Here is a 22,649-nt window from a genome sequence, read left to right as displayed (position 1 = left end):
TGATGAATTTTTCATGTCCCTGCCACCCCACCCCCCCCACATCCACCCCCTCCACCCCCCCACCCCCCTCCCTCCCCCATTTTCCTCTTGCCCTAGCTCAGGGCAGTGTTGCTCACTAAACTTCTCGCTCCTTTTCAATAGACAGTTGACACAGCATGCGAGGCTGGGCTGGCTGACACAGATAACCCGGGGGAATAGCGCCGCGGCGAATGAGATGCATTAGTGGCTGAATTTGAATTGGCGATGTAATTTCCCCACAACTTCCTGTTTAATTTATATAAAGAGCCTCCGAGTAGCCGAGGAGCTGTCGATGCACGCGCTCGCAAAATGGCGAGAGAGAGAGAGAGAGAGAGAGAGAGAGGGAGAGAGAGAAGAGAGAGAGAGAGAGAGAGAGAGAGAGAGGGAGAGAGAGAGAGAGAGAGAGAGAGAGAGAGAGAGAGAGAGGAGAAGTGAGAGAGAGAGAGAGAGAGAGAGAGAGAGAGAGAGAGAGAGAGAGAGAGAGAGAGAGAGAGAGAGAGAGAGAGACAGATGTCAGCATGTCAGGAATCTGAACACATCCATATGCTAAAGGAAAAACGCCAAATCCAAACGCGTCTCTGGGGAGGGGATCGGGAGGGGCTCCCCTGCCCATTTTTCCGTTCTTTAATCGGATGGATTTACTCAGGTGAAGCTGAAGTGGTTCTGAGTAGTTGGCTGTGGTGAAGTTTTCAGTCACCGAGGGCCTTTTTTACATATACCTCCTGTGACCTTAAAAAAAAAACTGTTTACACAGCCAACAAAAAAAAAAAAGAAGACAAATCCCTGAACCTCCTCAAGAACATTTACCTGGAAGCCTCTCACTTCCCCTGGCTCCATGCGATGACTTCCAGGGCTCACTGGAGCGGCTGCCGCTCCTGCCTCTGGCTTTATTTACTCAGCTCATAATAAAGCAGAGAATTATCCTCATGTGAAAGACAGCAGATGAGACCTGATCCCTGTTTGCGCCAATTAAAGAAACTATCTGCTCGCCATTTAACTGCCGTTTCGCGCACTAGTTTGTATGTGGTAATTAGCGCAAAGTCTAATTAAAACGCGACAGGGGCAGTTGTGCTCTTGTGCAGCTGTCATCTGTGTCAGAATTTCTCACCGACCCTTCCCCCAACACATGAAAACACACACACACACACACACGCACACACACACACACACACACACACACGCACACACACACACGCACCACACACGCACACGCACGCACGCACACACGCACACACACACACACACACACACACACACACGCACACACACACACACACACCTGCAGCGGCACAGACAGGCGCACGATCGGTGCAGCCAGGCCACACTTGGTCCCGTGCATCTTCCACAGAGCACGCCCTTCATTTACTTTGGACTTAGAGATAATCTTGTTCCCTGATTTTGTGCTTGATCATTAATCTCTGAGTAAACAGCCGAAATCCCCCATCGTTATGCAAGAATAGGTGCTGGGGGAAAAAAAACTGTGCCGAGCTGAGCTGTGCTCAGACATGTAACCACTCATTCTGCAACAGAATTCCCCCAAAGAGGGGGGGGGGTGGGGGTTGCAAAGGATTGAAGGGTAGGGTAAGAGGGTAATGCGATTGGGGCAACTAGTTTAAGATTTTCTTTCTCCCATAGGCCCCCGCCACCACCTCCCCTTCCCCTCAGCAATGCCCCGCATCCTCTACCCCCTTGCCATGTCCCTGCCCAAGACTGCCTAAACAAAGAGCAGGGGAATTTGTTTGTGATTTAAACTGACAATCCTTTTAGGAAACAGTTTGCTTAATTACGCGCACTTGAGAAACGCACTGGGGCTGCAGGGTGTGGAGTGTGTAATCAGCTCCCACGCCTCGCATTCCATTTCAGATTAAGGACAGCGCTCCGTGAATCCACTCTGTCAGGAAAACGCGACCAAACCCTTTCATTACGAAGCCGTCTCCTTTTTTAATCCGCGCTCCCGACTCACCTGGTTTCCGGGCCCTCTCCCTAACTTTCCCCCGTACGGGAACGGGCTGCTCTCTCCCGCCGCTCATCCGAACCAATCTGAGTGTAACTAATGAAAAGGAACAGCCAGTTTTGACCCATAATAGCGGGGGTGGAACAAAGGCACCAGGAGAGATGGGGAAGGGAGCAGCGATGATTGATTTTGGGGGGTTTTTTTGTCGAAGGCCATGTGGCTTATTTACATAATGATTTGTTCAGCATGTAGCCTTGTTCTTTTTTTAAAGATGACAAGAGATGAGAAATATGTGAGGATAAATGGGTGAAGGCCTTTATTTGACCCTTTGAGCTCTGTCCAGTGGAGGCTTTAACCTCCCCCGCCCCTCCCCCCAATCCCCCAGCCAGGCCCTCCCTCAGCAATCCTCCTCAGGTCACATGATGCAAATGATCACATCACAGGATGGCCTGCAGGTCAACAGCACCTGCACTAATTACTTCAACACCCCATCCACCCCTCCTCCCTCCCACACCAGCTAATCAAATCACAAAGCTTGTACTTGAAATTCTGCTGTCAGTGATGATGTCCGCGGCAGCCTCTGTGTTTGTCATTTCAAGTGTTTGGCTTGTTGATTTCAGCTTATCTCTGTCCCTTTTTCCCTTTAAAAATGTCAAGGCAGTAGACTAATAAAACTCCAAACATGGACTGCAGTGTACCCACAGTCTGAGAGGTGTCCACAGAGGGGGAAATGGGCAGGGTGGAGGTTATACACCAAATTTAAGGGCCACAATATCCCATTTAAAGACATCCCAAAACGAATTCATCACCAACCCTGGACTCTCCATGGCAGTATCTGAATGTCATTCTGATAAGAATGAGATAAACAAATGTTGTATTGGACAAAAATGGGTGGTGACAATGTGCGTGTGTGCCTGTGTGTGAGTGTGCATGTGTGTGTGCTTGTGTGTGTGCGTGCATGTGTGCGTGTGCGTGTGTGTATGTGTGTGTGTGTGTGTGTGTGTGTGTGTATGTGTGTGTGTCAGCCTTCCTTACGTGGGAAGTCTGTAGCAGTACTGATTCCAGGTTGTCTGAAATGAACCTCCACACTGCACGTCGAAGAAGAAATTTAATATTTCATAACTTTTAATCAGCTTGCAGCACTGTGCCATTTTCTGGGCACATTCTAAATAATTCCTGACAGATTAATGCTCCAGAATCATTAAATAATGATCCAGGGCGTAATTACTAAATCAGATGTTTCTGTGGCCCCTCCTCTGCTGCAGTGCCACGGACAGCAATATGTACCCCTGATGATAATCTTTCAGAAGACCCACCTGACGGACAGACGGGGCTGCAGTGGAGCAGAGACATTTACAGAGTGGCTGAAGACCTCAGATGCACATGCACACACACACACACACACACACACACACACACACACACACACACACACACATACATGCACACACACTCACACACACACACACACACACACACACACACGCACGCACGCACACACCACACACACACACACACACACACACCCACACACACACACACACACACACACACACACACACATACATCCACACACAAGCACACACACACACACACACACACACATACACATACATCCACACACACACACACACACACACACACACACACATACATCCACACACACACACACACATACATCCACACACAAGCACACACACACACACACACACACACACATACAAACACACATCCACACACACACACACACACACATACACATACAAACACACATCCACACACACACACACACACACACACACACACACACTGTCAGACGGAAGTCCATGTGGCAGGCATTTGCCATATAAACTGCTATGGAGTCTAGTAAACAGCATGCTGTCTTTGACTGTCTATATTCATGTTCTCGGGTTGTTTTGCGAAGATACACCCGCACAAACACACTAACGCATAAACACAGGGAAGCGATAACTACTTGACACTGACCCATTAAGTCCAAATCCACACGACAATACTTCAATTTTTGGTAAGATACAGAGTTTCTTTTAAAAAAGGGCCTTGTTGTGAGAATCATCCACTATCCAAGGCTGTCTGGGAATGGATTTAACACGGGCTCACTTCCCATCCGTACAGTCATGCGTATGGACCCCCCCTTTTCAGGTCACTCCAGCAGGGACAGTCTAGAAGCAGTCTGGGATGCAGTGTACGCATCACAATTTCATGAGGCTCCGGGCGGGGTCAAGGCAGGATGGGGTAGGGCCATTAGAATATCTGAGATCCTGGCACCGGGGTTCACCCACCCCAGAATTCCACAGCACTTGTCCGCGCCTCTCTGGAAACAGCTCATCTGAAAAGTGCATTTCCGTGTAAAACCACCAGACAGCCCCCCCCCCCCCCCCCCCCCCACCTCACGCTCATTGCGGACCGCACCACTAAGCTAACGGAGAGGGAACTGAGTATGTCTGAGTTATGATCTCATGCTGCAGTGTCATCCGGACCATCCTGTCCTCTTAGTCACTCGCACCGCTCTGAGACAGCGTCTGGCTGCTAAAGCTCGGCCTTTGCTTCGCCACACTTAATTCATATCAATGCAGATACTATCATTACACAAACTGCTCAGAACGACTGCGCAGAGTCTCGCATAACGAGGAAACATTATCTACATGATTTTTAAAAAACATTTTTGAAAATAACTGTAGTAGTACACCAAAAGGCACCGAGTGAAAGAACAAGCCGCAGAGGCACTTTGATACGTATCTTTACATAATAATCTTCAAAAAAACGTTCCTCTTAATGGTGTCATCGACCGCAAATGACCTTCAAAGTAATAAAGGGCGACTTCCTTTGAACAAGAAGGATGCAATAATGATTGTTTTAGATCAAGAACTGCATAATTAATTTCTCATCATGTGTTTGGAGGAAGGCGGCGTTCATCTTACTCTGCAGCGTGGGGCAGATAATGAAAAAAAAAGCGGTTGATGGCGGGAGAGGGGCGGGAGGCAGGGCTGGGGAAACGCGCGGTGGGCCGCTCGCTAGCGTGGGGGGACGCTGCCCCGCACGCCCAAATTGAATGGTGCCACGTGGTTAGCCGCTTCAATTTAATTTCTGCTGCGGGACTTAATAAGACCCATCCTAAAAAAAACTGGCCATTTAAAGCTCACGGCGCGCGGAAAATGAGCCGTAATGAGGGTTCCCCCGCACGCGGGCCCGGAGCCCGCCTATTTTCAGCTCCCCTTCCAGCCGGGGAGGACAGCAGGGCGCGGAATAGCGTCCGAAACTCGGGCTGAGGAGCCGCCGCGTTCCGCAGCGCCAGTCGGGAGCCGCGCGTGTGGCCGACGCATTCACGCACGCCGCAATACCACCGCGATTAGCGCGGGGGGGAAAAAAAACACGGCTGAAATTGAAATTCAAAAATAGAAAATCACATCCACATCTTTAATAACCCGAGAGATTGGCCCTAGTGAGGTCATTAAATCACGTAGACGGGAGCCTCGGATTGTGAATACTGAGCAGGTGCAGAATGCAACGGAACGTGCCCCTGGACACGGCGAAATAAAGAGATCCTCAGAGGTGCTACGCCCCGGCTCAGGGCCTCCAGCGCTGAGGGACAAAGCGACCACAGAGCTCTCGCACAACTGACCAGCAGGACCCTCCTCCATCCTGCTTCCTGAAGTAGGTGCGACCCGTCCACAGGTAGGGTTTGTGTGGGAAAGTATGCGTGGGCATGTGTGCATGCTTGCCCTTCTACACGTGTAGGCTATGTGTGTGGCCCTGAGGCGGGCTGACTAACTTATATTTTTGAACGATGTATTTATTCATAGCAAAAAAAAAAAAAAAAGGCAAATGCATAAATAACTACAACGGGCAAGAATGAAGTGGACAGAATCTCAGAATAGGATGTCCCATGGTAAGCAGTAAAGAATATTGATAAAACATTAGAAAAGGGATGAAAAATAAAAGTAAAAATAAGTGTACAGTAAACCTGTGTGCTGGATGACACTGTTACGCATGCAAAAGAATGAGCATATCCTCTCTGCTCAATTTCCTTATCCTTCAGACTTTCAGGGGGGGAAGCATATATGACATGAATGGTTTGAGTTGATTGGGATTACGTAGAATGCAAATGAATTATTTCACCCTCAAACACAAATATACACACCTGGCATCTTTTACAATGGTCATGAAAATGGGTCCGGTCGATGCATGTCCACTGCATTTCAAAGACAATGTAGTTCCCACACTTCAGAGGTTTATCCAAAGAAACGGTACACCCCAAAACAAACCCTTAGCTGTGTACCCCCCATTACCCTATGGGCTCCTCAAAGGCTGTTCTGTCATTTTCACATCAGCTAGAGGCAGAAGGCAATAATTCATATAGACATGCATTTCACTTTGCTTTGCAAAACGTACTGTTCGCAAACCATGATGAACTCATGTGCAGATACACAGTATGCACATTCATCACATCGAACACTATGGTTTTCCAGCAGTGACATCTTCTCAGGTTGGAAACCAAGCCTCAGATTTTACAATCGGGAGGGACACCAATACGCCACTCCAAAACACTGGGGTGTTTACCGCATAGAATCACTCAACTTTCACTGACTTTGATGACTGACTTTTATTTAAAAAAATAAAATAAATAAAACAGCTCATACATAACCACAAAGGAAGAATATTCTGCAAAATTCCAGCGCCACATTCCGGAACATTCTGAGGAGTTCCGATTCTCTCCCCCCTGGCTGACAGCATCTACAGCCCATCTGTGCCCAGAACAGCGGAACTCTGCTCTCCCTCGCCCCGCTCTCCCGCACGCTGACATCGATGCATTATTCAAGAGCTGTACATTTTCTCCATATAATAACATTATTAACTCCCCCTGAATGAAGAAATAAATGAAAGGCCACTACAGTTGCCACAGTAATTCCTTGTGTCTTTTCCCCTGTCGTGACCTGTCCATTGTGTAGCACAAAGAGCTCTGAAGAGCAGCGCCTCCTCCCGAATTTGCATTTTAATCACCTGCAGTTTTGCCTCCAAATCCGCCAATGCGCCGCGTTCTCTCGTTCCCGCTGCAACGCCGCCGCCGCGCATAACTGGAACTTTCAGCACAATACAGAAACGTACAGGACGGCCAATCTCATGCAAAGATGTTTCCCTCAAAAGCGCGTCCGTGCTGGAAAACATTCAAATGTACCTGAATAATTTTAATAATGTGTGGGTATCTGGTGGTTGAACCAAATCTAGAGGACAAAAAGGGAACAAGGCTAAAATGTTTAGGGGGGGGATTTCTTGGTGGCAACATAGGCATAAACAGGCTCCTAGCTAAATACTATTGATATTATTTCCACAAATTACTTATTTTCACATTTTTAAACAATTATATAACATTTTGTATGCATTAAACACACACACTTTACACAAACACACACACACATATATATATATATATACATACATACACACACACACACACTCACACACACACACAGTATATACACATGCATAAATATATACACATACATGGGCAACCAAAGCCAAGCAAGAGAGACCACAACATGGATCATAACTGCGGGAATATCTTTACCTAAAAGCAGTCTAACTGTTTCACAGTCCCGGTGCACTCATTGGTGCAACTAGTAATTAGCGGTGGGCCGTGGTCATGAGCTGCAGGGAACTGGAAGGTGTGGGAACGGAGACGGAGTCAGAGGGATTTCTCATTACCTGACAAGTTGAAACCCGAAAGGCTACACTTAGCCCATTAAAGATTTTTCACCGTGACATTTCAGAGCAGAGCGCCACCTTGCCATTTCCCATTCGCTGGGCATCAATTTAGAGAGAGAGGGGCCACCAGGCAGACACCAACACAAATGGATTTCATTCACTGAGGTGAACTGTACTACGCTGATAAATGCACTTCCTTGAATGTCAGCAAATGTCACTTGAGAAGCCATTTGCTGTTGCTTTAATAGCTTCCCAAACTTACAAAGAAAAATGAAAATGGGGGAGGGAGAGAGAGACAGAGAGAGAGAGATAGAGAGGGAGAGTGAGAGAGAGACATAGAGAGAGCGGGAGAGAGAATATTGGGTTGGACTATAGTCACTTCCACATGAATAGGCAATAAGCCATTTGAGGAACCACAGTCAAAAAGTGGTTAAACTTGATGGATGAAGTTGTATACACCTTCTGCAGCAACATGATCACCTTTGGAGAGGGAGGGGGGTTCACAACTATTCAGACTGCCACAATCTGAATGCTGATCGTTCCTTCCTCTCTCTAATTATAGGGCCATTATCGTTATTAAACAAACTTCCAGGCCATCCTCTGCTACACAATCCAAAACGCAAACAGTATCGTGCCATTCAGGAACTTGCTGCAATAATACTGATGTAAAACATAGGCTTGCTAGCCAGTGTGGTGGAAAATCCCTGTTTAGCCAAAATAAGCTTATGTTTCTATATGTGGCCCGTCTGTATTATAATTCTGCCCCTCCCAGCACACCTCCTGGCTCATTGGCCGAGGCTGCAGTGTTCTTGTGAGCCTGTCATTTTTACATAGTCAGATTATCATATAAATACTACGGTTATCTGCAAAGTGATCATTAGTTTAATAGAATCCATAATCTCATACAGTATAGTGATGCAGATTCAACATCAATCTAGTTGGATTTCCGGCTTGGATGCTTACTGTGTAGTTCCAGACCTTATTTTGGGCTCTCTAATGCCCCTACCCTTCTCACCATACACGTGCGTGCTCACACACACACACACACAGAAGCAGGCACACACTCTCGCTCACACTCTCATTCTCACTGTCTCAATGACAAATGTGAGAGCCAAAGTGAACACTGAACCTAGTTTCTAATGGAAGGTGAATGTATTGCTGTGTATGTTTACTTCCGTTATGGATACTTACTGTCAGAGCGGGAAGGGTCATTTAATATATATTTCCTTAGCTAGGAAATATACCACCACCTGCCCATTCGTTTCAGTGATCTGAATTGTTTTCAGCCGCTGAACATTAAATAAATAAATAAATAAATAAATAAATAAATAAATAAATAAATAAATAAATAAATAATCTATACGATCCTGCCTTATGACACACTTAATATAATTGTGATTTATTAAAACCAGATTTAGGAGGCAATTATGTTTTGGGATGCACTCTTCCTTATTTGAGTGGTTCACGTGGCAAGAAAAGAAAAAAATGAATCTTTTCCTTTAGGGGAGCAGAGGAGTAACTATTTCACTGCACCTCATGCCTCCGGTGTCTGCGTCTTGCGCAGTCAGGTTAAGACAAGGCCCTGGGAAACACCACCGGCCTCGTCTCCAGCCTGGCCGCGGTCCAATCAAAACCAGCAAGTCATCTTAAGAGAAAGAGTTATTCAACCCTAAAGTAAGGGGGGAAAAACCCCTTCTAGGCTAATCCAGCGCCGTATTAAAAAACTGACCCCTGGGTTTGGTCACAACTTCTGAACCAACTTTAATAAATACACATACAAATAAATAAAGTGGCAAGTTAATCTTGTAAAGTTCATTTTTTATGAAATTGTTCTTTCCATTTTGACAACTTGTGGCAGTTTGGATTGAATCCCGGGCAAAGCCTCGACAAGCCATGGGGAGCGGGCGCTCAGAGACGGTGGCAGGCTGAGGGGGTAGACTTTAAGACGCACTCAGTGGTACTTAAAAATGTGACTGGTTGTTCCGGTTAGACGAAGACCAAAAGACTGACAATATGCACAGTCTATTCGGCACCGCGGCCTGAGCGCAGGGTTTCCCTTCTCATGTCTTCACAAAGCCAACAGACACACCCCAACATCAGTCTGATAATCCCCACTTCCAGTAGTTGCTAAGGTTACAAATTACCTTTTGTGCTCGTAGCCATTTCTTCTATGACACTCGGCTAATCCTTTTATGGAATTTATATTTCATTTAGGATTATTGCGCCAGATACGGGATTATACAACCTCTTACATTTGTTTTTAGATGTTTTTCGCAGGAAAGAAAACCCGCAGATCAGGTTTACGACCCACCTCGTCCTCCGCCGTGTCAATTATTATTATTTTTTTTTTAGCGACGAATCGTGGCGGCGCGCTTAAGGAACCGGCCTCCGTCTGGAGGAAGCGCAGACAATCGCGCGGGTCGCGCGTTCCCAGGTGGCCGCTGTAAACAAGTGCGTTATCATCACATAAACAATCGGTTATGCGCACACACCGGCCCGCTGCGCAGGCAGCAACTCTGCGGCGGTAACAAAAGGAGCAGAAGAAGTCTTTTCCTCTCGTGAGCGACACATTGTCGTGCGCGGCTCCAACAGACTCGAAACGGGCGCGACTGTGTTTTTTTTTTTTTTTGCGTTTGCACTCTGTTCATGGCCCTTTCACATAGAGAAGGGTTAGAAGGGAGGGCCAAGTGGGGGGGGAGGGGAGGGGGGGGGGAGGGTGGGCAGGGGCAGGCAAAACATGACAAAACAATCCAGGGTAATGCTGGGAACAATGACACCCAGTCAGTCCATTCTTCTGGCAGTGGCTGCTGGGGTCGGGGCGGGGCAGATATCATCAGCGTCCCGGCAGAAGGCTCCCGTGGGGACAGGGGCTCGTCTCCCCGTCCAGCCCCCCGGTGAAGTGAGCAGGGCCGCAGGCCGCCTCTGCCAGGGTCACCCTGGCGTGTCCCACCGGTTCCAGGGCCGCTTGGGTAACCCCCCAACCCCCTCCCCCCTGGCCTGACCCACCGCCCCACCCCTCCTCCCCCTTTCTTCTTCTTTGTATTTTTAGGCTTGGTAAATGGTGTAATCTTGAAGCCAATGACATATGAAAATGTATGGACCGAAGAAAAAACTGCCAAAGAACAACTTTTTAAATTTTATTTTAATTTTCTTTCCATTTTTTTTACAGTTAAACTTTGTTGCGGTAAATGGCCCCTCATGGGATCTGATCCAATCTAAATCTGCAGTGCACTTTGTTTTTTACATTAACTGAGAAATCTTGACTTACTCTTTGCTAAACATCAACAAGTTTACCCCCCCCCCCTTTTCACAAAATGCACAAAGTCCAATAACAAACGTTTCAATCAATCAATTTGGTCCCATCAACCAATCAAGGAGAGCTGTCTCCCTCCCTGGGCAATGCTATGGCCAGTAGTGCCCGGCTCTGCAGTCAGCACTGACTGAGCCACGACTTAAACCCATTGGCTGCTCAGGCGAAGTGCGCTGCAGGCTCAGTTGAACTTGGGGAAAAGTGAGGGGCCCTCAGTGAAAGAGCCACGCCCCAGAGGGACAGCGGCCCCGGCCGCGGCTCGGCGGGATGGCGGCAGGCCCCTGCCCGCGCCCGTCTGTTTGCGACTCTCCGTATTTGAGCGGATGTAATGAGGCTAATGAAGGCAACATCCAGCCAGACGGATCGCTCTGTCACCGGGAGGCTGAGAGCTGAGGCCGGGGGTGACACAGCCGTGTCCGAGCGCACTCGGGTCACAAGCCCCGCCCTCGCACAGCTCGGTCTTCACTCCACTTCCTGTCTGCCACCGTCAGTGTCAGCACAACAGCCACACAGTTAAACGCTGTGTGCTCAATCAACTCCGAAAGAGTACATTTTACCCAGATGGAGTACATTTCCCTCCTGTGCTCATATAAACTCAGGAGCTGAACTGGACAATGAGGCAGAGACCATAAAGGTTTGCAGGCTGGGGGGGGGTCAATCACCACACACCAGCTCAGCCAGAGCGAAGCTCTCAACAGAAGAACGTAGATCGCAAAACAATTAACATAAACCACATGCAATTCACCCACGTTAATAACGGCGACAGAGCAAACATCGCCTCGGCAGTGTCACTGTGTGAAGGCGTACGCCTGCGCATGATGCGTTCGATGGCGGCCATCTTTAAAAGATTTTAAAAAGGAGTAATTTATGGGGAGACAGCGCTGCACAACACCGACACTGGATAGCACATATAATGGAGCGAGCGGGTGTGCGCGACCCCGCCTCTTCCTGCCTTGATGTTCCCATCGGATTTGAAGGGATTTAGAAAGGCAAGAGGAGTGGTGGGACAGAAAGGCACTTTTGGGTATCACATTGCCAATTTTCACTCTGCCAGGAATTAGCACTTCTGCAGGATCCCACTGCGTCTCCTCCCTGGCGCACAGAAATCCTCCCTGGAAAGAATTGTTTTGAGAAGATAAGAACCCGAAAAAACAGATTTCTCTCACTCTCTCTCTCTGTCTCTCTCTCTCTCTCTCTCTGTTTCTCTCTCTCTCTCTCTCTCTCTCTCTCTCTCATTCACAGAAGAGAATGTTTACGTTGATGGAGGTGGAGAGTCTGGTGAAACTGAGGCCCGGGGATCGAGCTGGCGGCCAGCGTGCTCCGGCGACCCCTCTCCCTTTCCCTCCCTATCTTCCCCGGCCGAGCCGCGGGCCCAACCCAGAGTCAGATACGCCGAAATGGAGGGTGTTCTCGCCTCGGGGGGAAAGACGGCACGGCGTCCCGTGCGAGAGTAAAGAAAGGAGATTGGCCACGTTTCCTCCAGATAAACACCCCCAAAGTGGTGTGCCGGCAGTGCCGACATTACACACCGTGCTGCCGGTGTCACACAGCAAGAGCCTCCCCCACATCACTGACCTGTACACTTCTTTGTACAGTCAATCAATGATTTTTATACTGTTTTTTTTAAATTTATTTTTTAAAACATGCTTCAAAGGATAGTGGATCTTTAGTCGACAAGTTAAATAACAGATTGGGGGGGGGGGCCTTCATGCGTGAACTTGAGATTGCATCATCCAAAACAAAATATAACAAAGCTAATGGCTAGAAATGCATAATACATTCCACCCTACAAAAAAAATCTTAAAACATTCATGTCCAAATATTTTGGTCAATTTAATTATTTCCAGTCAGACCCTACACAAAAAATTTAAAGACATTCATGTCCAAACATTTTGGTAAATGTAATTATTTCCAGTCAGAAACGACTTTATGAATGACAAACTAGGGTTGAAAAATTATAATAATTCTGATTAAATAATCTTGTTGTCTATTTGTTGTTTGGCAACAAAAAACCAACAAAATAAGTTCCTATGATGTTATAAAACAAAAACTCCTTTATTTTCCTTCACTGACAGTGGTTGACAGTTTACTTCAGTAAAGTTTAATTAAAAATTCTTTTTTTCACTGTACAAGGAGAATAGCTTCAGCATCTCCTGGTAGTCAGTAGGGTAAACTGCTCCCACATACTACTAAACAGCCTGAACAAACTGCAACAAGGACTTGAAGTAGCAGTTGAAGTGTCTGCAGGGAGGGAGGACAAATCAAACGGTTAAAAATCCACTGTGAATATGAGTTGTTCCCACTACTACTGCACCACTACTGATGATAATAATAATAATAATAATAATAATAATAATATATCACTATGTATATTATTATATTAAATATATTAATTGCATGCCATGTTAACTATTCCAGTTATTACAAAAAACAAGATTGAAAAAATAAGTTGACAATAAAATATTTTTAAGTAAAACAACCATTACAAAAGAATTTGGAAGTTTTGGTAACTGGATAAAAATAGAAAGCTAACGTTGGAACTCAAAACACAAAAGAATTCTCAGGCCAGGAGCACAGGCCCGGTAGTGACACGCACAAAGAGAACAAACCTCTCGCTCAATGACGTAGCGATATTATTTGTTTTCCTGTTTGGGAAGATTTAATAAACGTAGAAAAACAAACAGGGTAAAGGCTGGTGGCAAGGCAGGGCATAAGCTGATCCGAAAGCCAGGACACATCCTCTTTTAGGAAGGAAGGGGATTTTCTGGAGAAAGCAAACAAAAGATATTAACAGTCGCTTTAACCCCACCGTGAACCTGGAACCTCCTGGACACCCTTGTCGGACTACCTCCCAATAACTTCCCATTACCTCTACACGACATTTACCCCAGATCTGCACCTTGCCACAAGCCCAACAGCCCAAGCGTGCAATCACAGACGGGGTCCCAAGAGGACCAGTTCAGGCGAAACGGAAGATCTGTTAAAATGTGGAGACCTCTACCACAGTAATCAACATTTGTACCAAGGGCTTTGAGCGAAGGTGACTGATGAAGGAGACTGGTGATGGAGACATTCGTTTCAAATAAATAAAGAAAAATTTCATAAAAGAGCATGTATTATAAACATACTTTTTTATTTGCAGAACAGCTACGCCATCACTGTAAAAGAAAACAACTTTCGTGGGACATACTAGGTCAATCGAAGGGAATCGCTTATTTAGACCAACGTATTTAAAAACAGTTTCAACCATTATTGTGTATTTTTAATGTCAACCATTTTAACGTTCATTTGCATGTCCTCAACATTAAATCGGGTGAGAATGTAACCGTGGCCAATGTAAAATGGGTGATACTGTATAGAAATTGATGAAACGCAATACAAACCTGTGCAACATTACTTCTTTAAAACTACTTTTCAAACAACGTGGATTTGGTTCGAGAGCTGCAGAGTGTGCTCCAGTGAACACATTACAGGTAATAAAAGAGCAATAACGGAAAATGGACGCCACTGAAAATAATGCAGGTTTCACTAAAATGGATGTTTAAATTAGCATTGTTGGCTAATGAAACACCGGGAGTGGGTGCTGCTAACAGCTGTCCTTCATGAATCTTTCATTTCGCAATCAGATAATGCGTCCCACAGCCTGCTCAGTTATTCACACATAAACATTTTTGAGACGTTTTGACATCTGCTTGAGTGTCTCCTATTAATTTAGTAACCGCACTGATAAAATATAAATTAGCTTTATTTAAGATGGTTCGATGAAACACTGGAGCCCTTTTTTTTACTAAACATCATGGAACGGAGGGTTGCCTTTTCTTGCTCGTTTTTCAACACACCACCCTCGACCCGTCTGCCCGTCTCTTTGGGGGAGAAAAAACTACTTTGGGACTGCGTTATCTGTAATGCTATACGCCATAAATGTAAGGGAGTGCGAATGACTCAAAACAAATAAAACATAGGCTCATTCGTGGAAAGTTTGACAATGACAAAGTACATGCGTCTTCATCACTGCGCGACAAAAATGTATAGGAGTGCATGTGGATTAATAATACATCCCGCAACACATGAACGTTTGCCCTATTTAATTTACAAAGAAAAGAACATGCGAGGATGCCACTAAGGAATATTTTGTCATATATATAACTAGATTTATAATGGTGACAAATAAGGCTACTTAATAATACCATTGTCAAAATAACGCACATCAGACGGGAGTTCGTGTGATCTCAAAGACAGTGACATGGACAAAACATGAATCTGTAAACTCCCGCCAAATTAATCCGCATCCCCAGTTATATATGAGTTGTGGCAAATATTCATATGATTGAAAAAGACACAAAACAGCGTTAAACCACAAGTAACTAGTAACTAGTAATTAAATATTACCCTGCACTAAAGGTTATTCAGCAAACACTGTACAATAAATCATTAACGAATAAACCCCATTAGCTTAAATACATACATTTGACATTGTGTTTCATTATAGGGCAGGGAAAAGCGCTTCCGATTTTAAGATCCCATCAAGACTGAATGTAATGAAAAATATATAATTGTCAGAGACCCCAGTCTCACCGAGCAGTTTGATTAAGCTGCGACCAAAATATAGGCTAATCATAGCAAATTGTTGACGTATGACCTGTTGAATCAATTTTTAAGCATAATTATAGAAATTGATCTTTTAAATTTACTTACACTCATCTCATTAATTAAAAAAATACAAAATAAAACACACAATTACAGGTTTACACAATACTTTATTATGAAATAGTCCAATGGTCAACAGAATTTTAAAATAAACGTAAGACTCCTGTTAGTTACAGTTTGGTCTTAGTAATAATTTTAATCGTTTTAATAATAACTGGTTAAACATTAATAGAAGCAATACCTTAAATATTGCAAACAAGGCATTTTCAGTTGAGAGAATATGAACAGTCGGTGAACCTCAAAGCAATAGCCTACACTTAACCCCCCTGCCCCCTCCTCCCTGCCCTTCAAAGACGGGTCAAGATTGTCCAAATAGTTTAAAATGCGTCAAATAAAGTCAAAAACCTTCCGGCTTTCGTGAGCTCCAAACCAGAACTGTGGAGAGGGTCGGTCTTTTGTCAGTTTACATCCTGGCGGTAATCCCCATCTTAAAAAACAACATTCAAAAATTGACAAGACATTATGTGCCTCAATCTAGCCTACACACAATCGGATAAATCTCCAGATGTTTACAGTTGTTGATGATGTGTCAAAAACCGACACCCGCGGCGGGGTTTCTCACTCCACGACGGTTATGTTCATTTAGTTAGAGTAATCATAGGCCTGCATTCAAAATTACCCTACTTTTCACTTGAGGAGTGTGAAAACAGCAGAACTCAGTTTTCTGAAGATTTTTTTTTGTGTGTCCAATAACTTCCAGTCAAAGTTTATTTGGGAACAAAAATTGATCGCGCGAATAATAATAATAATAATAATAATAATAATAATAATAATAATAATAATAATAATGTTTTTATTTTGGTATTTCGTTATTATTATTGTAATTTCAGATCTAAATAGATGCATAAATATACACAAATAAAAAAACTCCAATTTATGCGAATATTGCGAGTCCATCTGAATGTATCAACATTTTTATCAAACTTTATCAAACTTCCTGGAATTGAAGGAACTCAATCTCACAATTTCAAATGCTTTTCATTTTTATTTTGCGGTGTCGTGCAGTACCTGTTGATCTGGTAGCCACATGGAAGTGCCCCCCTCTCTCTCAGCGACACGGAGCGGCATGATGGGCTTCTATCTGTCACTGCGATGCAATTCGCTGCGTTTCCCGGCGCGTTTCAGACGTCCTGTATTGATCTCGCCGGGCAAACCGGGCCAGAGACGAAAATTATATTCGACAGATGCCGCTCATTCGTGAATAACAAGTTCAGTGGACGCAGTATCTTTCGTCATTATCCTGTAAGTTAATATTGAGTAACAATAGCTGTCTAAATATCAAAATCCACTTATGGGGCGATGGATAACCATGACCCGTTCCTCCGACCTTCAGCCGTAATTGCTAACTACACAGAGAAGAGGAAGGGTGGCGAAAAGGGCAGAACTATGTAAAGCACAGGGAATTCAAAACATTTTAACTGTATTGTTGCAAAAGCGAAATACTACCAAAGTAAATGCATTTACAACTTTGCACATTTCCCATGATTTGGAAATACAAAATCATAGCTGACCCGTACCATGCACTGTTCAAATACAAAAAAGGCCGTCTTATGATCACCCGGTTACATGTTGCCGGGTACACAATGTATCTAAAAATTTTACATTTCCCCCTTGACAATGTTCCTTTGAGGAAACAAGCGGGCTGAGACACTTGCATAGTCGTACAAAAACTTTTCCTTTTTTGTTTGCGGGGGTGGGGGCTGTTTCTGCGCAAGAAAGCCAGATTCACCATTCTATGTTATACTGTGCTCAATGAGAAAAGAAAGGAAAATGCAACATCGTGCGCATATTTAAACACAGCCTTTTGGTGTGTCTTTATGCGCTAGCAGAGGTCATAACACATCCGATTTTTCGCAACAAACAGCGCGACACTGGAAAACAACATCAATTTGTTGTTTTCCTCTTTGGCTCAGCATATGCGTTATTTTACGCACTTTGTACAGTACGAATGGATCCATGAACTTCCCAATAAAATGTACTGTGACCTGAACCTGAACGTTCAGAAACTTTTATTCAGATGTGTCATAAAAAAAAACGACAAAACAGCCACTAATTTCTTTGGATGTAGCAAAATAATAATGAGTGGCAAAATAAATGATGGAAAAAATAGATTAAGACAGATTGTTGTTTATGTTATCATTTGCCATTTTGAAGTTACTAATTTTCCGTGAGCTAAACAGAACAGCACAAGTACATTTTTTCAGACATTCAGTTTGCATAGTTAAGACAGGCCACGTTTTGCGCTTGGTACATTGCGTGCCACGCAAACAGCAAAACAAATGCTGCAGACAGAAACATCATAAGAGGTTTCACAAGACTTTGGGTGTTTCATTGACACAGACCTGTTACAAACCCTATATAGATTACATACAATAGTTGACTGCAAAATAAACCTTTAAAGAAAATATTAATTGAATATTAATACTAGAAGCAAACACTGAAAAAATGTCTTGGGTAGGCTACAATCTGATTTTCCAATTACACAACAACACGGTAGTGCAACAAAAACATTGTTTTCAGTTATGGCTCAATAGTATATTGATTCATTTTTATATATGGAAATAATGACAGCGTTGTTGTTTGGTGTAACCTATTTCATCAGTCCCAGGTCAGCAAAAGGTGGCTTAATGAAGTTCGCACTATGAAGTATGATACCACTGACTAGGTCTCAAGGGGATATCATCCTTATCTATTTGTGTTCTACAAAAGTAAAGAAAAACGACAGGGTTTTGAGTTTTCTGTGAAGTGTTGTAAGCGTCAGACTGTATCAGTGAGATTGACACCAATACGACTGGGAAACACGTGAACTCACTGCAGTGAAAGCTGGGAGGTTCAAGTTCAATTGTGCATGGCAGAGTGTGCGTTTTTAAACGTCTATTGAAGCCGATGTTTTATCCTAAACTACCCAATTCATAGTCATGGCCTGCAGAAAGACAATTTAACACATTTTCCAATGCTATATATAGCATACATATTTGTATGGCCAATGTACTGCGTTATACGAACTAAACTGCTATGATACAAAACTTCCTAAATATTCCCATCGATATTTTATCCGCAATTCATTTTATATACAACTTGGGGTAGCAAAATTATCATATGTGCTGGACTTGACTTATCAATTTGAAACTGCACCAATAAGTGTAGTTTATATTTCAACCGAGGAATAGGCCAATGGATTGATGAATGAATGAATGAATGAATGCATATTATTGTTACCGTTAACTTACAGCCAGTTTTGTCAACGTACGGGTGGAGAACTGGTTAAAGAAAGTATACAACTAAATACAAATTTTTTGGTTTCGCATTGTCACCGGGACTTGCGCTCAGGCCGATACATGTAGCATCCTTGTTGTGACTGCATAAGCCTAGCGTGGTGAGCTGATCAACCCCAGTTCAGGATCAGCTGCTCTTAGCAGAGCTGGCCTTGCAGATTCTGAATGTCCGAGGCAATTATTACATCACCTCCTATCTACCCAGATTGGAAGTAAAGCTCCCCAAATCCAGTTTGACAGAGGAACAGCTGAGCACTATCAGCACTGTCCTAAAAACGGAGGCAGTCAGAATACAATTAGCAATAACATCACATTGTCAATAATAATAATAATAATACGTTGTTTTAAAACTATCATAATAACATGCTTAGCTAATGCATCATCATTCAATCAGATGTATGTCACTTAATGTAGATTTTGGAGTCAAGCGGAGGGTATATTAGGGTGAGCATTAGCATCACCATACGTTGAACAGCGCTGCTTTTTGGTTCTTTGATTTATTTGTAAAATATCAGGTACACTTCCCTTCATATGCGATGAGGGATTTGAATAAAATAAAGCGCATTTGGCCCAGGGAATAACTAAGTGCTCGTTTGTAGAACATCATATGTTAAGCTCTAGGGCGTGAGCAATGCGTCCATTATATTAATTCTGCATAAAGCGCTGTATCCAAACACCTGGAAGAGTGATAATCGTCTCGGCTCCTCCTCTAGCGCTGGTAAGCTGCTGTTCAGCAGCACGCGCGCGCTAGAGAGAGGAATTAGTCTGTTCACATACTTTTCTCTCACATTGCCTCCTGCATGTTGGGTTGGAAAACAGGAGGGGGTGGGGGGGTGATTGTAGAAGGACACATACCCGATCAAAATCTAATATTCACGCGATTATGAGGTTTCAGGTTTTTAAAAAATAAAACAGAAGGAAAACGCAATTCTTACGGTCTGATAGATTTCATGTGCCCTACGGACGAGAGCATTTCGGAACTACAGTAAAAAAAAAAAAAAATCTAATAGACTACCAGGCTCCCATACGGTATAATGTCCCACAATGTCCTTCTCGCATTTATGTTGTTATAGCCGTAGTTACACAACTGCAACAGATTCCTTGAAAACCATTAACCTGACTGGCATAGAAACTAAATTTTCAATGACTGCACAATATAGGAAACCTTAAGCATTGGTTGTCAAATTATGGTATAACCTGTCACATGATGAAAACCTACGAACAATTTGGGTACTGCTGCAACAATTACTTAATAATGCTGCTGCTATAGCAACAATTACTACTAGTAATCCTAGACTTTTCTGACTGCTTCAGCTGCTCCTACTACTGCTGCTGCTGCTACTACATCTAATAATAATTATAATAGTAGTAGTAGTAGTAGTAGTAGTAATAATAATAATAATAAGAAGAAAAACAACAACAATAAAAAATAATATTATTTTTCTAAGTAACTTTATGTTATGTGTGCCGGTTTACTGATATTGCATATGTTAATGTGATTACAAGTTGATGGCAAAATTTGGATAGTCTAGATTCAGACCAACACGTATGCATGCATGTGATTATCAGAGCCTATTTTGCAACAATGAGTGGACAATTCAATCAAGCTGCTTTGCTGTTGGTTCGGACGCTTTTTTCGTAATTTCCACAAGTGCCAGTTAACCTCTGCAAACCTCTGCTAGACTAATGATAATATGCAACTCTGGAAAAATGTAACACATGCTTAAAATACTACAAAAAACATGACCAACCGTAAAGCAGAAAGATAGAATTTCTCCCTTAGTTTTGAATTCATATACATTTTCCGACACGCTACATACATTTTAATCGCTTTAAATATATTTTCTGCGTTCGTTCTAGAAAAATAAACACCACACAATTATATGTATTTAAACAAACATGCTTCTTAGGCCTACATTCATTAAAAAACTCACACTGGATGTCGTCCTCCCACCAAAAAAGAGGAAGTACTACAATATGCATTATACGTGAAAATATAAAATCATCTATCAGCTGCTAAAACTTTTTTCGATGGGCAGACATGTCACCAATGTTGATCGGTTGTGGCCCTCATTCCTATTTAGGCTATAGTAAGAGTTCTGATGCATGAACTGAGGTAGGTGCTACAAACAACTCAAGTGCAGTCACTTGTGTATTTTATATCAAATAGCCCTGTCAAAATATCAATACACAATATGTATTGCCTACATATTGCATTTATTTGAATAGTTCGGCCGCGTTTCAGTTTGTATCAGGAACCCATGTCATTCGGCGCGCACATAGAGGTGACAGGCATTCATTGTGCGGTGTGGAAGGGGTCGCAAGCCGGACCTCGAATCTAAGTTTCAACAGACAAGCAAAACTAGTCAAGTTCATCTGCATAACGGTGCACTATTTTACTAGTCAGTACTAGTAAGATTCCTGTTTACTATGAGTGATAACCCATGGGGCTAAAACCTTTCGGTTGGCTGAGTCCTCGTCAGGGCCGTGGAATTGAATGCTTGGGACTACACCGGCACATACAGCATACCTTATGGAAACACTGATTGTATGATCAAATTATAGAATTGCATATAGTCATCCCTTTCTATTCTTGAAACCTTTCACACCAATCCAAAAAAAATACAAATAAAAATAAAAAATACCGAGAGTGTAATTCTCATGCGTGTGTTTACTTTCTTTTATTACAGCAAGAATGGCTAATATACACCAACAGGAATAGCCTATTAACCTATATAGGTCCAGAAGATTCACACATTTTCATTTCACAAATTGCTGCTTGAAGGGAAAAACAAATCAATGCATGAAAAACCAGGAAACTAATGAATAGACGGATTTAAATTTAAAAATAAAAATAAAATAAAATACTAGTATTACTAAATAAAATAAATACTAATACTACTAAATAAAATAAAATACTATTTTTCCAAATAAGTTAGGCTAAGAATGGCTATGACTGATTTTGAAGTGGTCGCTGGGGAGCAAGGTGGGAAAGCTGAACGTTTGGAAAATCCAAACAATACTGCATTATCTAGATTGATTAGCAACGGTGTTGATGTTGCTAAAATCCCACATGGACCCAAATGAAAAGCAACTCTGGAACCGCATATACAGAGGCGCTTAAGAGAACTTTTTTATGAAGGAGACAGAGATGTCAAGCCCAACTGACCAAGTAGGCTAATACACGATAGCACCCTATGATATTATACTGTGTAAAATGTCTTTCAGTAACCTCCTCCACCCCTCTCAAACCCCCCCCCCCCCCCCCCCCCCATATACACACACATTCCTTCCCCCCAGTGTTCTTTCATTGAATCAAAATGACGCAGAGGCCCAACCCCCCCCCCCCCCCTCCGCCTCCTCCTCCTCATTCTCCTTCTTCTCCTCCTCTTCATCCCTCCCCCTTACCGAATCATGTGCCGGGGAGTTTCGCATTTCAGCTCAGCACCCGTGCTCCTCCGAGATACCGGAAGAAAGAGGGCCTGCAGTTTCAGTCGCCTGGTTCCATTCATTGGAGAAGCTTCCAATGGCTTCATTAGAAGTAACGAGTTGACATAAGGTAAATCTAACATCGAGGCGCCATTCTCTCAGACTGCGGAGCGCCCTCATTAACTGTCGCTAACAAGCCGTGCAAATACACTGATTGGACAGCTTTCGTATAACT

General features: G+C 43.5%; 1 long non-coding RNA gene across 1 annotated transcript; it reads right to left on the bottom strand.

Annotated features, from left to right (window-relative positions):
* Positions 1–10,817: 10,817 nt before the first annotated feature.
* On the bottom strand, positions 10,818–22,231 carry LOC135245262 (uncharacterized). Its single transcript, XR_010327181.1, has 2 exons — positions 12,260–22,231; positions 10,818–12,115 (listed from the first exon to the last, which is right to left on the bottom strand). It is a non-coding gene; the product is annotated as an uncharacterized LOC135245262 (long non-coding RNA).
* Positions 22,232–22,649: the final 418 nt, after the last annotated feature.

Source organism: Anguilla rostrata, chromosome 18, assembly GCF_018555375.3.
Source record: "Anguilla rostrata isolate EN2019 chromosome 18, ASM1855537v3, whole genome shotgun sequence".
In the NCBI taxonomy this organism is placed as follows: Eukaryota; Metazoa; Chordata; class Actinopteri; order Anguilliformes; family Anguillidae; genus Anguilla; species Anguilla rostrata.
Note: the sequence above shows the minus strand (reverse complement) of the source record. Positions and strands in the feature narration are given on the sequence as shown.